The sequence below is a fragment of the Ambystoma mexicanum genome, chromosome 1q (genome assembly GCF_040938575.1).
Source record: "Ambystoma mexicanum isolate Mex_15411 chromosome 1q, UKY_AmexF1_1, whole genome shotgun sequence".
NCBI classification, from domain to species: domain Eukaryota; kingdom Metazoa; phylum Chordata; class Amphibia; order Caudata; family Ambystomatidae; genus Ambystoma; species Ambystoma mexicanum.
Genome location: NC_090922.1, coordinates 742,271,791 through 742,286,764, shown reverse-complemented (window position 1 = coordinate 742,286,764; position 14,974 = coordinate 742,271,791).

Below are 14,974 nucleotides of genomic sequence, written 5' to 3'. Positions count from 1 at the left end.
TCTAAGTGACAGACCACATCAAACAGCAAATTAGGCATGTACAGGATCCATAATTGGTCACAGAACATGTGCTGCAGGGACACAGTGGCCACCAGAAGGCAAACAGTGTACACATGGATATGCAAGGGTGGGAGTACATCAGAGTGCAAGTGTGTGGTTCTGCAAGGACATGCACTCCACATATGCATGTGCACTCAAGTGACCATCAGTGTTCTCTACACATCCCATGTGAACATTCACCATGTGTACACCCCAACATGTCACACCACAACTATCCCCTCGCACCTGAAAGGTAAACACAACACATGAACAGGCATTGATCAGCAGAACACAACATGTACATAGGATACCACCATTACAATGTCAGAGTTCCCATCACACTCCAGAGCAAGGCAACTATCAACAACAACCCCCCCTCCCTCACAAATGACCATGACCCACTGAACAACTGCACCTGGGTCATGGAGCCTTCAAACCTCAATTCCACCTGGCCACAGGATCACCTTTACCCTTCGTCACCATCTCCCACCTTGTGTGTAAAAACGTGCCTGCACCCTCATAATCCACACTCATATCCAAAATCACAAAATCCAAGCCAGAAAAACGAACCAGAACACCCTCCAGTAGATGACTTGACGTAGCAGTACCTCACAAAGGCCAAGTACTACCACAATGATGCAACAACCAAGGTAGCACAGTAAAACAATGTCACAACAGAATGTGAACAATGTGTGGTACATGACATAGGATGATGCACCATGAACGGATGTGTACTGTCACAGGTCCCGTGTACAGGCGCGGGAGTGTCACGAAACAACCACCCCCACCGTGTCCCGGGTGCCTGCAAGGTCAAACTCACACAGGCCCCTGAGACCCTTGTGGGGAAGGAGGTTCAGGGATATGCAGTCGGGACAGGTGTTGACACACTGGATGACTGGAATGAGTGGCAGGAGAGGGGAGGAGGAATGACACATGAAACTAGGGAACGCACGAAAATGTACTACCTGCATGAACACATACACAATCCAAACAAATTTGGACATCATTGTCATGGCCTTCTGTAGTGCAGGCTTAGGAGTGGTACGAACCAACCACCCCCTCTAGGGTTTTGGCGCCTGCAAGTTCGGGGCTTACACAGGCATCCGCAACCCCAGCGGGGAAAGAGGGTTAGGGAACATTGCTTGGATAGGTACGGGAAGCAGGAACACCGGGTAGAGGGTACATGGTTCAAAATTGCATAGGATTCTGGGTGATTAGGGGGAAAAAACATACCAAATTGAACCACACATACATCCATGCATTAGTACACTCCCCAGCAAGCCTATGCAGAGCAGTTTGAAAGAAAAACAACAAGACACTTAGCTCTGGTTTTGAGTGCTGGCCTCCTGCCTGCGCACTCTCAGGTTCGGTTACAGGAGCACTGCAATGCTGCAAAGAGAGCCACAGTCAACAACCTGTACGTGCCAATTACACAAAAACACAACACCAAACATGCCCCATAGCAACAAACCACTCTACAAACAGACAATCTGGTGTAGATGCTTCGTACCCATATATAACATCACCCCTGTGACGGGTCATACACAGTCAATGCAGTAAGTCAGCCGCCGGTGGGTGCGTGGCAAATGGAACACCAATGTGTCACAATTCACACAACATGCAATGCTCCCTAGGTAAGCAGACAGACCCATATAGCAAGCCATGACTTCTGAGCAAGTTGCGTACCACCATGACCGAAACAAAGTTGGCAGTGAATTTATCATAAAGTAAATGGAAAAGATATGCACTGCACTCAAGTATGTCCCTTGCTGTATGTCCCTGTGAGCTGCCCCTTTCCATGTCTCGGAAGGCTACATGGTTGATACAAGTGCCTCGATGGACCTTGGTGTACCGGAGGGTATGTGCCACTGCCCCTGCATGTGTCCCAGACAACCTTACAATCAACAGCCATCAGTCCACCAACACATCTGAGCTGCATTGTGTGCTTCAACACCAATATTCGTCTAAGCTCACCCTCAGTGCTTTGACTAAGCCTGCATGTGCAACTCGCCTGGTGCAAGCTTTGCTGTGTCGTGGCCCCCCTGTGCTGCTCACCTTGCCTGGAGTTCCTTGGAACACGCCAGCAGTTCTAGGATGTAGGTCTGCAATCCCTGTGCCTCTGCTTGTGCACACATGTGCATGTGGGAACCAACAAACGTGTCCAGAATTACGTCGTCCAATGGGCCATGTTTGCTGGCAAAGGTGCTCTGGAGGCTCATCCCCCTGCAGAAACGGCATGAAACACATCATTAATGCTTCAAAGTCATCTGTGTGTGTCTCATCAGGCATCTCATTACTTGACCATGTCAGAGAGTCACATCATAAATCACACCATCAGTCCATCTTTCACATCCAAAGTGTGGAACACTATCTACAGCATGAATTGCAACAAGCACGTGTACAGTAAAGATATGAAACATACTACACAATGCATAGCAATTAATGTACACATTAATCATGACACACCCCATCTAGCAAAAGCTGAACAGTGGACAATCACACCAAAATCATCCCCACTAAGGGTGTCAACACAAGTCACACAGCACCAGACATGCCACAGATATGACAGTCCAAAGCCCTTGTGTAAAAGTCTGCAACACCGAACCATCCTTGCGAGCCCATGGATAAGGGAGGCAGGAGTGGCATATGTGAGTCAAGGACCTCAAGCAGCAAACACATACACAAGACAAGCCTGAAGGGCCCAGCTTGAACAGACAGTGGATGCCTTCAAAAGCCACAAAGCACCACACTGTCACATGAAAGCACAATAGACAAGCAATTTTAAACTAAATCAACTATTAACTAATTACACTAACAATGGAAAACCTACATTACCTAATTAAACTAAATATCAAACAGAAATTTAACTAACTAAACTAAAAGAAAAATCAAAAATGGCCACATATGACCCGGGGGGGAGGGGAGGCACCCAGGAGTGGGGAGGTACAGGGTGCTGCTCAACATCCACATGCGATGATGCTGAGCCAAAAAAAACCCTCCATGGGCTCAACGCCTGCACAGCCCGACCTATGTGGGAGATAGATGGTCGTCCGAGTCTGGTTCATCCTGTAGCCTGGCCACGCCTAGCCGCAGCTTTCCCCTCATCAGCAGCAAGTCTGCCGGATGGGTGAGCCTGGTTCTGTGTGGCGATGTGACGTAGGTATGCATGCAGAACCTCACGTGATACACGTGCTTCCTCTTGCAAGGTAGCAAGTGTAACACAGAGTTCCTCCTGCAAGGCCTGGCTGGACAACCGCTGCACCTCCCGGCAAGCCTGTAGCTCAGCCGAGATGGTACGCTCAAGCTGTGCAAACCTCTCCTCTGCCTGCTGCCTCTGGGACATCATAAGGCCACCCAGAGTGGATCTGAGGGAAGCATACTCCTCCCTCAGGGCATCCATGTGCGCCTCTGCGTGAGCAGCAATTGCTTGATGCAGAGACGACATTTCAGCCTGGTGTGCCCTGTCTGAGGCCGCCATGCCCAGCCTGAGCGAGCGGGCCGTGGACCGTGCCGCCTGCTGCTGGAGAAGTAGCTGCCTAGCAGGGGGGAGCACTGATCGGGCCAAACGCTCCATGCTCTCAGCGATGTTCTCCATTGCTGCCCCCTGCCGTTCGGAATTGGCAGTCATGTCTTGCTCCCACTCAGTATACTCCGGTTGCGTGCGGCGACCGCGTTGCAAGGCCCGGCTCCCCTCCCATGTTGTCATCTCATCGGGGAGTGAGGAGTCCGGTGCCGCGTCCCAGACCGCAGATGCTGGGGGGAGGTCCAAGAGGCGGAGATTGGAGTTGGACTCCTCGGTAGCAGAAGGGGCAGCTGGGACCCCACAGGGCCCAACGGGGGAAGATGGCACGGAGTCATCCAGGTTGGTGGGGGGTTTGGTGGAGGAGGAGGCCGTGCAAGCAACAGAGACGGGGTCTGGAGGTGGGGATCCGACTGGTGCTAGTGGTGCAGTGCAGGACCAGGGACAGGAGGCAGCACAGGCCACCGCGGAGGTGCCTGTGTGCAATCCTGTCCCTGATCCTGTCCCTGCATCATCTTGCACCAGCAGGGATGCCTACGTCCAGACCCGTTTTCAGGCAGGGGATGAGCAAACGACAACTGGCCTTCCTCTGCCTGCGGACGTGGCTATCCGGGTCTGGGTTGAGCCTGTCCTGACTGCTGTGGCGTTGCGTCAATGGGCAATGCGAGGTGACCTGCAGTCTTTTCATGAGGAGACTGCACGTCATCTCGAATGGCTTGTTGACCACGTCAGCCTGCTGGGACAGGTCACCCAGGCCGGATTCCTCCGTTTGATGGGGCTTGCTACGACCCCCTCCTCAACTGAACCCCCTACGCGCCAGTCATCCTCCATGCCATCTTCCCACCCATCAGTCACCTGGGTGCCCTGTGGAGCTGCCTCTGATGGTGCGGCCAGGCTGGTGGAGGAGGCATCCCTGCCACAGTCGGGAGTCGGACGTCCAGCAGGGTTGGCCACAACAACGACTGCACCCCAGCCGGCGGAGGATGTGCAGGCAGCAGGAGGCAGTGCACGGGCAGAGGCACAGCAGCAGCAGCAACGTGGTGGGGGCCATGAAGGCTCGGGGCCTTCAACATCGGAGGGGCAGGCATCGGCCGGAGGGCAGGAGGACCCAGGACAGAGAGTGTCTTCCGTGTGGCAGCGGTTGGGCCACGCCATAGATGCGGTGCGGCAGCGGGCAGAAGAGGCACGGCTTACAATGGTCAGGGCGCAGAACTCCATGCGGAGGGCCCTGAGGCGGGCCGAGTGCCTCGAGGCAATCCACAGGGGGTTGGAGGTGGACACGTCGACGGCCCTGCGGACCCTCGGGGCCATGGAGGAGGACCGCCTCCGGGATATTGAGCAGGAGTTCGATGATCCCCTGGCCCGGGACATCAAAAAGTGCGCCGTCAGACTAGCCCGCTGCCCTTGTACATAGTTATGTAGGTAGTGTTAGGTTTCCTTTGTTTTTTTATTTGTTTTGGACCTTTTGGACATTGGCCACATTTTTGTATATAGTTTATTTTATTAATTAGTGTAGTTTGTTGGGATAATGGACCCTGGCTTGTTCGTCTGTACATAGTTCACTGTTGGATTTTATTTTTCTTTCACAATTTACCCATGGAGCAATGGCTTTCAATTATGGTTTCCCATTGGATTTTCTTTTGTGGACAGTGACTTTGGACACCATTACTTTGGATTATGATTTTTGGTTTCACGGACATGCTTCTTTTCATTTTTGTACATTCCCATTTCTGTTTCTTTATTTTTGATTCTATTTATGTTTCCTTTAATACATATTTTTTAATCGAACTTCAATGTGTAGTATCATCTCATTGGTTTCATGCATATCATGATATGGTTTTTGACATTCACTGATACCCGTTGGGTGTATGTGAGGGACATGTGTTTGTTTTGAAACTTGCAATTGGTGTTCTGTCATGTAATTACCAATTATGAGTTGTTGGATGCAATACTCGGGTGGGTGTTTTGCATTTGGAGGCTGGCCATAGGGACCAGGGATCTAGATTGTGATGAGATGTTGGCTGGGGAACATGAGTTGGGGCCTGCTGGCAGGTGCCCCACAGTGCTGGGGGGGGTGGTGGGGAACATGAGTTGGACATGGGTGGGGGCCTGCTGGCAGGTGCCCCACAGTGCTGGGGGGTGGGGGTGGTGGGGAACATGAATTGGACATGGGTGGGGGCCTGCTGTCAGGTGCCCCACAGTGCTGGGGGGTGGGGGTGGTGGGGAACATGAGTTGGACATGGGTGGGAGCCTGCTGGCAGGTGCCCCACAGTGCTGGGGGGTGGGGGTGGTGGGAGCCATGGGTGGGGGCCTGGTGGAGGGTGCCCCTGCACTGCTGGGGGGTGGTGGGAGACATGGGTGGGGGCCTGGTGGAGGGTGCCCCTGCACTGCTGGGGGGTGGGGGGTGGTGGGAGACATGGGTGGGGGCCTGGTGGAGGGTACCCCTGCACTGGTGGGGGGTGGGGGTGGCGGGAGACATGAGTTGGACATGGGTGTGGGCCTGCTGGCAGGTGCTCCACAGTGCTGGGGGGTGGGGGTGGTGGGGAACATGAGTTGGACATGGGTGGGGGCCTGCTGGCAGGTGGCTCACAGTGCTGGGGGGTGGGGGTGGTGGGGAACATGAGTTGGACATGGGTGGGGCCTGCTGGCAGGTGCCCCACAGTGCTGGGGGGTGGGGGTGGTGGGAGACATGGGTGGGGGCCTGGTGGAGGGTGCCCCTGCACTGCTGGGGGTGGGGGTGGTGGGGAACATGAGTTGGACATGGGTAGGGGCCTGCTGGCAGGTGCCCCACAGTGCTGGGGGGTGGGGGTGGTGGGGAACATGAGTTGGTGGAGGGTGCCTCTGCACTGCTGGGGGGTGGGGGTGGTGGGAGACATGGGTGGGAGCCTGGTGGAGGGTGCCCCTGCACTGCTGGGGGGCGAGGATGGTGGGGAACATGAGTTGGACATGGGTGGGGGCCTGCTGGCAGGTGCCTCACAGAGCTGGGGGGTGGGGGTGGTGGGGAACATGAGTTGGACATGGGTGGGGGCCTGCTAGAAGGTGCCCCAAAGTGCTGGGGGGTGGGGGTGGTGGGGAACATGAGTTGGACATGAGTGGGGGCCTGGTGGAGGGTGCCCCTGCACTGCTGGGTGGTGGGGGTGGTGGGAGACATGGGTGGGGCCCTGGTGGAGGGTGCCCCTGCACTGCTGGGGGGTGGGGGTTGTGGGAGACATGGGTGGGGGCCTGGTGGAGGGTGACCCACCACCGCTGGGGGGTGGGGGTGGTGGGAGACATGGTTGGGGGCCTGGTGGAGGGTGACCCTGCACTGCTGGGGGGTGGGGGGTGGGAGACATGGGTGGGGGCCTGGTGGAGGGTGCCCCTGCACTGCTGGGGGGTGGGGGTAGTGGGAGACATGGGTGGGGGCCTGGTGGAGGGTGCCCCTGCACTGCTGGGGGGTGGGGGTGGTGGGAGACATTGGTGGGGGCCTGGTGGAGGGTGCCCCTGCACTGCTGGGGGGTGGGGGTGGTGGGAGAATTGGGTGGGGGCCTGGTGGAGGGTGACCCACAGTGCTGGGTGGTGGGGGTGGTGGGAGACATGGGTGGGGGCCTGCTGGCAGGTGCCCCACAGTGCTGGGGAGTGGGGGTGGTGGGAGACATGGGTGGGAGCCTGGTGGAGGGTGCCCCTGCACTGCTGGGGGGTGGGGGTGGTGGGGAACATGAGTAGGACATGAGTGGGGGCCTGGTGGAGGGTGCCCCACAGAGCTGGGGGTGGGGGTGGTGGGAGACATGGCTGGGGGCCTGGTGGAGGGTGCCCCTGCACTGCTGGGGGGTGGGGGTGGTGGGGAACATGAGTAGGACATGAGTGGGGGCCTGGTGGAGGGTGCCCCTGCACTGCTGGGGGGTGGGGGTGGTGGGTGACATGAGTGGGGGCCTGGTGGATGGTGCCCCTGCACTGCTGGGGGGTGGGGGGTGGGGAACATGAGTTGGACATGGGTGGGGCCCTGCTGGCAGGTGCCCCACAGTGCTGGGTGGTGCGGGTGGTGGGGAACATGAGTTGGACATGAGTGGGGGCCTGCTGGCAGGTGCCCCACAGTGCTGGGGGGTGGGGGTGGTGGAGAACATGAGTTGGACCTGGGTGGGGGCCTGCTGGCAGGTGCCCCACAGTGCTGGGGGGTGAGGGTGGTGGGGAACATGAGTTGGACATGAGTGGGGGCCTGGTGGAGGGTGCCCCTGCACTGCTGGGGGGTGGGGGTGGTGGGAGACATGGGTGGGGGCCTGGTGAAGGGTGCCCCTGCACTGCTGGGGGGTGGGGGTGGTGGGAGACATGGATGGGGGCCTGGTGAAGGGTGCCCCTGCACTGCTGGGGGGTGAGGGTGGTGGGAGACATGGGTGGGGGCCTGGTGGAGGGTGACCCTGCACTGCTGGGGGTGGGGGTGGTGGGAGACATGAGTGGGGGCCTGGTGGAGGGTGCCCCTACACTGCTGGGGGGTGGGGGTGGTGGGAGACATGGGTGGGGGCCTGTTTGAGGGTGCCCCTGCACTGCTGGGGGGTGGGGGTGGTGGGAGACATGGGTAGGGGCCTGGTGGAGGGTGCTCCTGCACTGCTGGGGGGTGGGGGTAGTGGGAGACATGGGTGGGGGCCTGGTGGAGGGTGCCCCTGGTGGCTGGGTGTGCAGGGGGACATGCGTTGGTGGGCAGTAGTGCAAGTTGACATGTGGGTTGGCTGGGGGGCATGGCCATGGTGGATGGGGTGCCTGCAGGACATGTGCAGGGTAGGCCCCTGTGGTGTGAGCCACCGGCAGGGGCCGTGGAGGGTGTAGAGGGAACAACTGGGAGGACCCACACGTGCAATTCATGTGTGGTGCTCCCCACGCACCCCTGTAATACACGTAGCCTGATGGAATCGCTTGTGGAACTTCAAACGCACCCCTGTGATACACGTACCCAGCTGAAATCGCGTGTGGAACTTCCCGCGCACCCCTGGAATACACGTACGCTGCTGATATCGCGTGTGAAACTTCCTGCGCACCCCGAAATACATATAGCCAGGACATTCGCGTGTGGAACTTCCCACGCACCCCTGGAATACACGTACCCTGCTGATATCGCGTGTGAAACTTGCCGCGCACCCCGAAATACACGTAGCCAGGACATTTGCGTGTGGAACTTCCCGCGCACCCCTGATATACACGTACCCTGCTGAATTCACGTGTGAAAATTCCTGCGCACCCCTGATGTACACGTACCCTGATGGAATCGCGTGTGGAACTTCAAGCGCACCCCTGTAATACACATACCCTGCTGAAATCGCATGTGGAACTTCCCACGCACCCCTGGAATACACGTACCCTGCTGATATTGTGTTTGAAACTTCCCGCACACCCCAAAATACACGTAGCCAGGACATTTGCGTGTGGAACTTCCCGCGCACCCCTGATATACACGTACCCTGCTGAATTCACGTGTGAAAATTCCCGGGCACCCCTGATGTACAAGTACCCTGATGGAATCGCATGTGGAAATTCAAGCGCACCCCTGTAATACACGTACCCTGCTGAAATCGTGTGTGGAAATTCCCGCGCACCCCTAGAATACACGTACCCTGCTGATATCGCGTGTGAAACTTCCCGTGCACCCCAAAATACACGTGGCCTGGACATTCACGTGTGGAACTTCCCGCGCACCCCTGGTATACACGTACCCTGCTGATATCGCGTGTGAAACTTCCCGCACACCCGGAAATACACATAGCTAGGACATTCACGTGTGGAACTTCCCGCGCACCCCTGAAATGCACGTACCCAGCTGAAATGACTTGAGGTACTTCCCGCGCACCCCAGTGATACACGTAGCCCGCTTGCCGTGCTGGTGCAGGGTAAGCGCAGCCCTTTGCGCTGGATTGGGGATTTTGATGGCTTTTCCCTGCGCGAGAGGCGTTCTTGGGGCGTAACTGGCGCTGCTGCAGGGTCGCTGTGTTACTGTGCACCACGGCTGGTTTTGGTAGCTGGTATCCATGAATACACTGTGCGCGGAAATGGGTTTTGGCGCACGCGGCTGGTGCAGGGATTCGCACGCGCACACTGTGCGCCAGCCGTGTGCGCTACTTGTGCTCTGATTTCTATGAATTACCCCCTAAGTGTTACAGTATGTTTGTTTGAAGTGTGCAGTACTTAAGGGAATGTTTAAGGTGCACAAATAAGTGTATTTGTTGTTACAAGCAGTGCTGCAGTAGGAAGAATCATAATGGTGTATTTGAAATGAAGTGTAATAAAGGGTATTTTTTAAATAGTCAGATATGTGTTGGTGCATTTTATCTGTTTTGCTTTTCCAAAATGCTGTTGCTCCAATTTGGTTTTAAAGTCATTTTTGAAGTACGTAGATATCCGTTGGCATATTGAAACTGTTTTGCATTTCAAAAGCAGCATTGCAGTTCTATAGATGTAGTTTGATACCAGATGAAGCATTCTAACTGTTGATATCTTCATAGTTCTGAAGGACATTTTTGAAGCACTACGATACCTGTTGGTGTATTCTAACTATTTTGCTATTCAAAAGTAATATTGCAGTATTATGGATGCAGTTAGATACCAGTTGGTGTATTCTAACTGTTGATAGTTTTACAGGTCAGTGACTAAACTTTGTAGACCCTCATAATCAGTACATTCTAAGTACTATGTTTGAAACAACATTGCTGTGTGTTCTGCACAGTTGTTGTTTCTGTTTGCATAATCATTGGGTCATTGGGAAACAAATCTATACAGCATTACAAAAAATGTACTACATTTATGTGAGTTTAACTTTCACAGTATGCTTGAAGTGTGCAGTACTTAAGGGAATGTTTAAAGTGCACTAACTGTTGATAGTTTTACAGGTCAGTGACTACATTTAGGTGTAGGGAATATTAGGTAGGCATCTGTTAGATTTGCTGGTAATTTCTTTTTCAGAGTAATGGAAGTGTCACTGCATTGGAACCAACCATACCTTGTTTTAATGTATGCAGTATAGTGACCTGCAGTGGTTGTGGAACCAGTGTGGTAGATTATACCTGCTGTTGTGAAGGTTTTCTTGCAAAGAGATACTTGCCCGTGTGTGAAGCTAGTAAACTTCAGTTGTTTTTGGTATCATCTGTGTTGTAACTTAAAAGCATTAGTATTACATATTGGCTATGTGAGTATATGTAAAAGGTGGAACGATTGTCTGAATTGCAAATAGTGCAAAGTATAGCATGATTTGCATTTTGAACCAGCAGATGAAAATGGAATGGATTCACAATTTGGTATGTTTGTTTCCAAGTGTATGAAATCTATGAAGGATGAGAATTTGTGGACACGACTGGTCTGAGCCGGTCAAGTAATTGTTTTGAACAATTGGTGGCAATTGGAACAGAAGATTGATTACTCCATTTGCATAGCAATTTACACCAGTTCTGTTCGAAAATGTAAATGTATCAGATAATTCTGTCTATGTGTCATTTGCTGGACCTCCACTTGTTGTTTTAGAAGAAATATTTCTCTTTATATCTGCTGATGGATGTGCAGTTGTGTTTGCACTAAATAGTTTTGTGGTTGTACTACTTCATGGTTTGGCATTCGATTTTACTTTCTTTGGTGGTATTGCTGGGAAATCTCTTATAAGTTCTGTTTGCATGAATTTTCTTTTCACAACTTTACCTCTTTCAGGAAAATGGTACATATTGAGATGGGGTGTGTAGAGTGCATGTAGTCTGTTGTACACTAGGATGCAAGAAATGTCAGCCTTGACTTTGTTTGCATCAGAATTGTCTAGAAATAGTCCTTCAAGTGTACATAGACATACAAGTGCTACATACCTCAGACCTTCTTTAAGGACTTTGCTGCCAATATCAATCAATGCCTGATCTAAGGTTTAACCTTGCAATTTGTAAATAGTGATGGCATATACAAGAGACAGAGAGAATTGTTCTCTCCATACATACATGGTTTTCAAAAGAAGGACTCATGCTGTTGAGCGTAATATCATTTTAACTTCTGAAAGTTTGTTAAAGTGGATGTTGACAAACTGAATGTTGTTATCATGTGGATACATTTGGATGCCAACCACTGTACCAATTGCTCCATTGACTAAATGTTGCTCCATGTCAAGGTTACGTTTTAGAATTACTCTGCAGTTTAAACACAACATTAACATTTCCCCAAACCAGCTGTGTTGGAGATACATTTTTCTAAGCTATTTAGTCATGCTTTTGCTTGTTGACACATAGGGAGTGTCATGCAGTGCACTTCCAGTTTGTCTGTTGAGCTGATAGGCACTAATGGTTGCATTTATTTTTTTAACATTGTCTCATTCAATTAAGTACAGCTTGCTAGGGTTGGAATTGAAGACATACATTTTACATGTTTTTGTGCTAATTGTTCCATGACATCACGAGCAGGTGTGTCATGTTCATATAGCTCATTGATAAGTCTACCATTTAAGATCAATTGTGCATCATTAGAAAGAAGACAATTTCTAATGCTTTTTAAAATGTTATCATAGGTAAGGTCTGGAGAGTGACAAATGTTTTGAGTTAGTTCTCTGCATTCTAAATGTTCACCAAGATTTACATTTCCTATGCAGCCAAGTGTGTTGCGGCACTGTTTGTGTCCTAAGGTTTTAAAAATAGGTTCACCTTTCAGTGGTGTTAATCGTAGATTTCCCAAAAAAAACATTTTTTTCCCCCAAAGAGGTCTTACTAGTCCGTTTTAATGACTTCTTGCAATCTGAGGTGAATTAAAGCCAACATTAGGTTGAAAACCATGTTTACCTCATCTATTAGGAGCATTTTCATTTGTTTCAGAATTCTGCGTACTTCAGTAAAAGCTTCTGTTGATAGTTGTAGTACTCTTATTTGTTTTGTTGTTCTACTGGAAGGAGCAGTAGTCGGTGTAAAGTAACACCTCCCATGTTGTAGGCAGCTAAACCCGTGGTGGCTGTTACAACAGCTGAAAGGTTGTTGTTTGTTAACTTTTGTAGGAATTTGCTGATGATATTAATTAACAATGTTTTTTTTCCAGAAACATCTTCACCACTTACATAAAGGAGTAAAGGTGTATAATTTTGACAGCTTCAAGTGTTATTTTCCAGCTTCAAACCATGTTCAATTTCTTTAGGGACTTCTAGGTAAAAGCTAAGTTGCTCATCATTTAGCTGTGATTTCTGAACTGACAAGTTTTCTTCTCATTGTTCATATTTATACATGGTGTTCTCTACTTGAATATTTAGATATTTCTGCTTCATTTACAATGAGTGGCTCTCCAAATGGTTCTTGGCTTCCTCTAAATGAAGGTTGATTGCCCTCAGGAGTGTCTTCATTTAGTTGTGCTTGAACTTCTTCCTCTTGTTGGCATTCATTGTCCAACACGTTTTTGTATTGTTTGAAAATGCCATGTGTTATACTGCTTCCATTTAGGTTGAATCCAGCTTCAATTGAGTCATGGTTACCTAATAAATCCTCTTATTTTCTCCATGGTTTAAAAAGTTGCAGTAGGGCCATGTAGTAAAGTTCTCTATGTTGAGGACTTTCAAATGATAATTTGATATGATTAATTAGGCTGGGTTTGGCAAGTATGACGAGGCTTCCTTCACAGGCTGAGACCACATATTTTCCATATTTTTCATCTGGTTTCACATTATATTTGTAGGAGAAATGTTGGGCTATGTTGTCCAAATCAGTGCTTCTGTTTGGGTGGTATGTGTCAAAGAAATAGTTTTTTTAAAATATCCTGGCTGTTGGGATCATTTTTGGCTATTGTTTCTATGTTGTGGTAGGATTTGAGCACTCTTATTCTAGATGCAGCTGGACCAAGGCTTAGCCAGACTATGGGGCTCATTACGAGGTTGGAGGTAGCCATAGCGCTTTTAGCGCATACCGGGTCCGAGTTCCCTGAATGGGGAATTATCGGGCCATTCCAACCTTGGAAGACCCGGTATTTCCCCATTCAGGGAACTCATCACCATTCCCATTCTGGCCCCCATAGGGCTCAATGGGAATGGGGACCATGCTAACAACGGGCCCGTTAATAACAGGCCCATTGTTAGCATGCTGGTCCTTTAGGGCTCCCACTAAGGGTGCCTTGTAAAACCAGCTGCCCTTAGCGGGACCCGCTAAAGGACCTCGTAATACAGCGGTAAGTGGTTAACGGCACCGCCACCTTTACTGGCACCGTTAACCCCTTACCGCCAACTTTGTAATGACCCCCTATGTGTTCAGATTTTCCATATAAGGCTGTGCCTGTTAAATGGTCTGCAACTTTGTAGCATCCACATTCTCTATGGGAGAGCATTTGTAACAATTTTGTGACAGTGTTTTGTCAGATGATATGTTATCCCAGCGGTCTTTTAGCTCTGTGTTCACACCTTTGTTTAAGTAGACTGTGACATATCTTGCAGTGGAATTATCTGTAATATATTGTATAGCTATGTTTGCATTCCACAAGAGGGCAATGACTGCATTGTAATCATTCATGTACTTTGAAGCTTTGTTTTTTTAATACTGTAAATGTTTTTAGGTGACTTGCCTTTCACACTGTGTCTAACAGAAGACATGAAGCTGTTTCCGTGTCCTTTTGGTGAAACTGGTCTAGGGAAATCAAAGCAGCATTTGGTGTAGTATTTACCTTTGTTTTTATATCTGCATCATCAGTATTTGTCACACTTAAGTTTTTGGAAGCATAAAATTTGTGTGCGTAGCTCAGTATGTGTCGTTTCCAAAGGGATGTTGCAGGATATGTATTTTTGAATAAACTGCAAAACAGTGGCATCCCTGTCATGACCGAATTTAGGAGCATCTTTTATCCACAAAAGCATGTGAATGTGTGGTGCTCCTCTGGATTGTTATTCTTTTCTCCAAAAGAAGTGTTCCACTTTTCCGAAGGGGGGGATATTTTTATTACAGATGAAGTGCAGCATGGCAATAAAGCGGTGGTGAACGTATACATTTACAGGGTCAAGAGAACAGAGTTCTCCTGGCGTCTTCATGTCTATTCCTTCTTTGTTTTGGTTTGCTATGCGTAAGTTGTCGTGCAAGTCATCCCAAGCATGTTCTGCACATCTTAAAGTAGCAAACCACGTGGGTGGGTCGAGGTTCCTTAGCATATACTGTACATCAGCATGACATTGGAACTAGTATTCTTTTGTACCATGCATGTCTGCCAAGAGATGTGTGATACTTGACTGCAAAATCTCATCTTTGTCTTTTATCTTTTGAATGTGTGTGCAACTCCGTAACATAGAGCTGCTAGTTCACTTTCAAACAGGAGGTGGAATATGTATTCTATATTGTGTCTGAATCTGGGGTCTTCAGAATACATTCGTAAAGAGCGATATTCTGATGTTGTTATTTGTGTGGATCTGTCATTATATCTTCCCCCTTTTCCTGTAGAAAAGAGCTGAGGAAAGGCACATGCTTCTACACTTTTCTA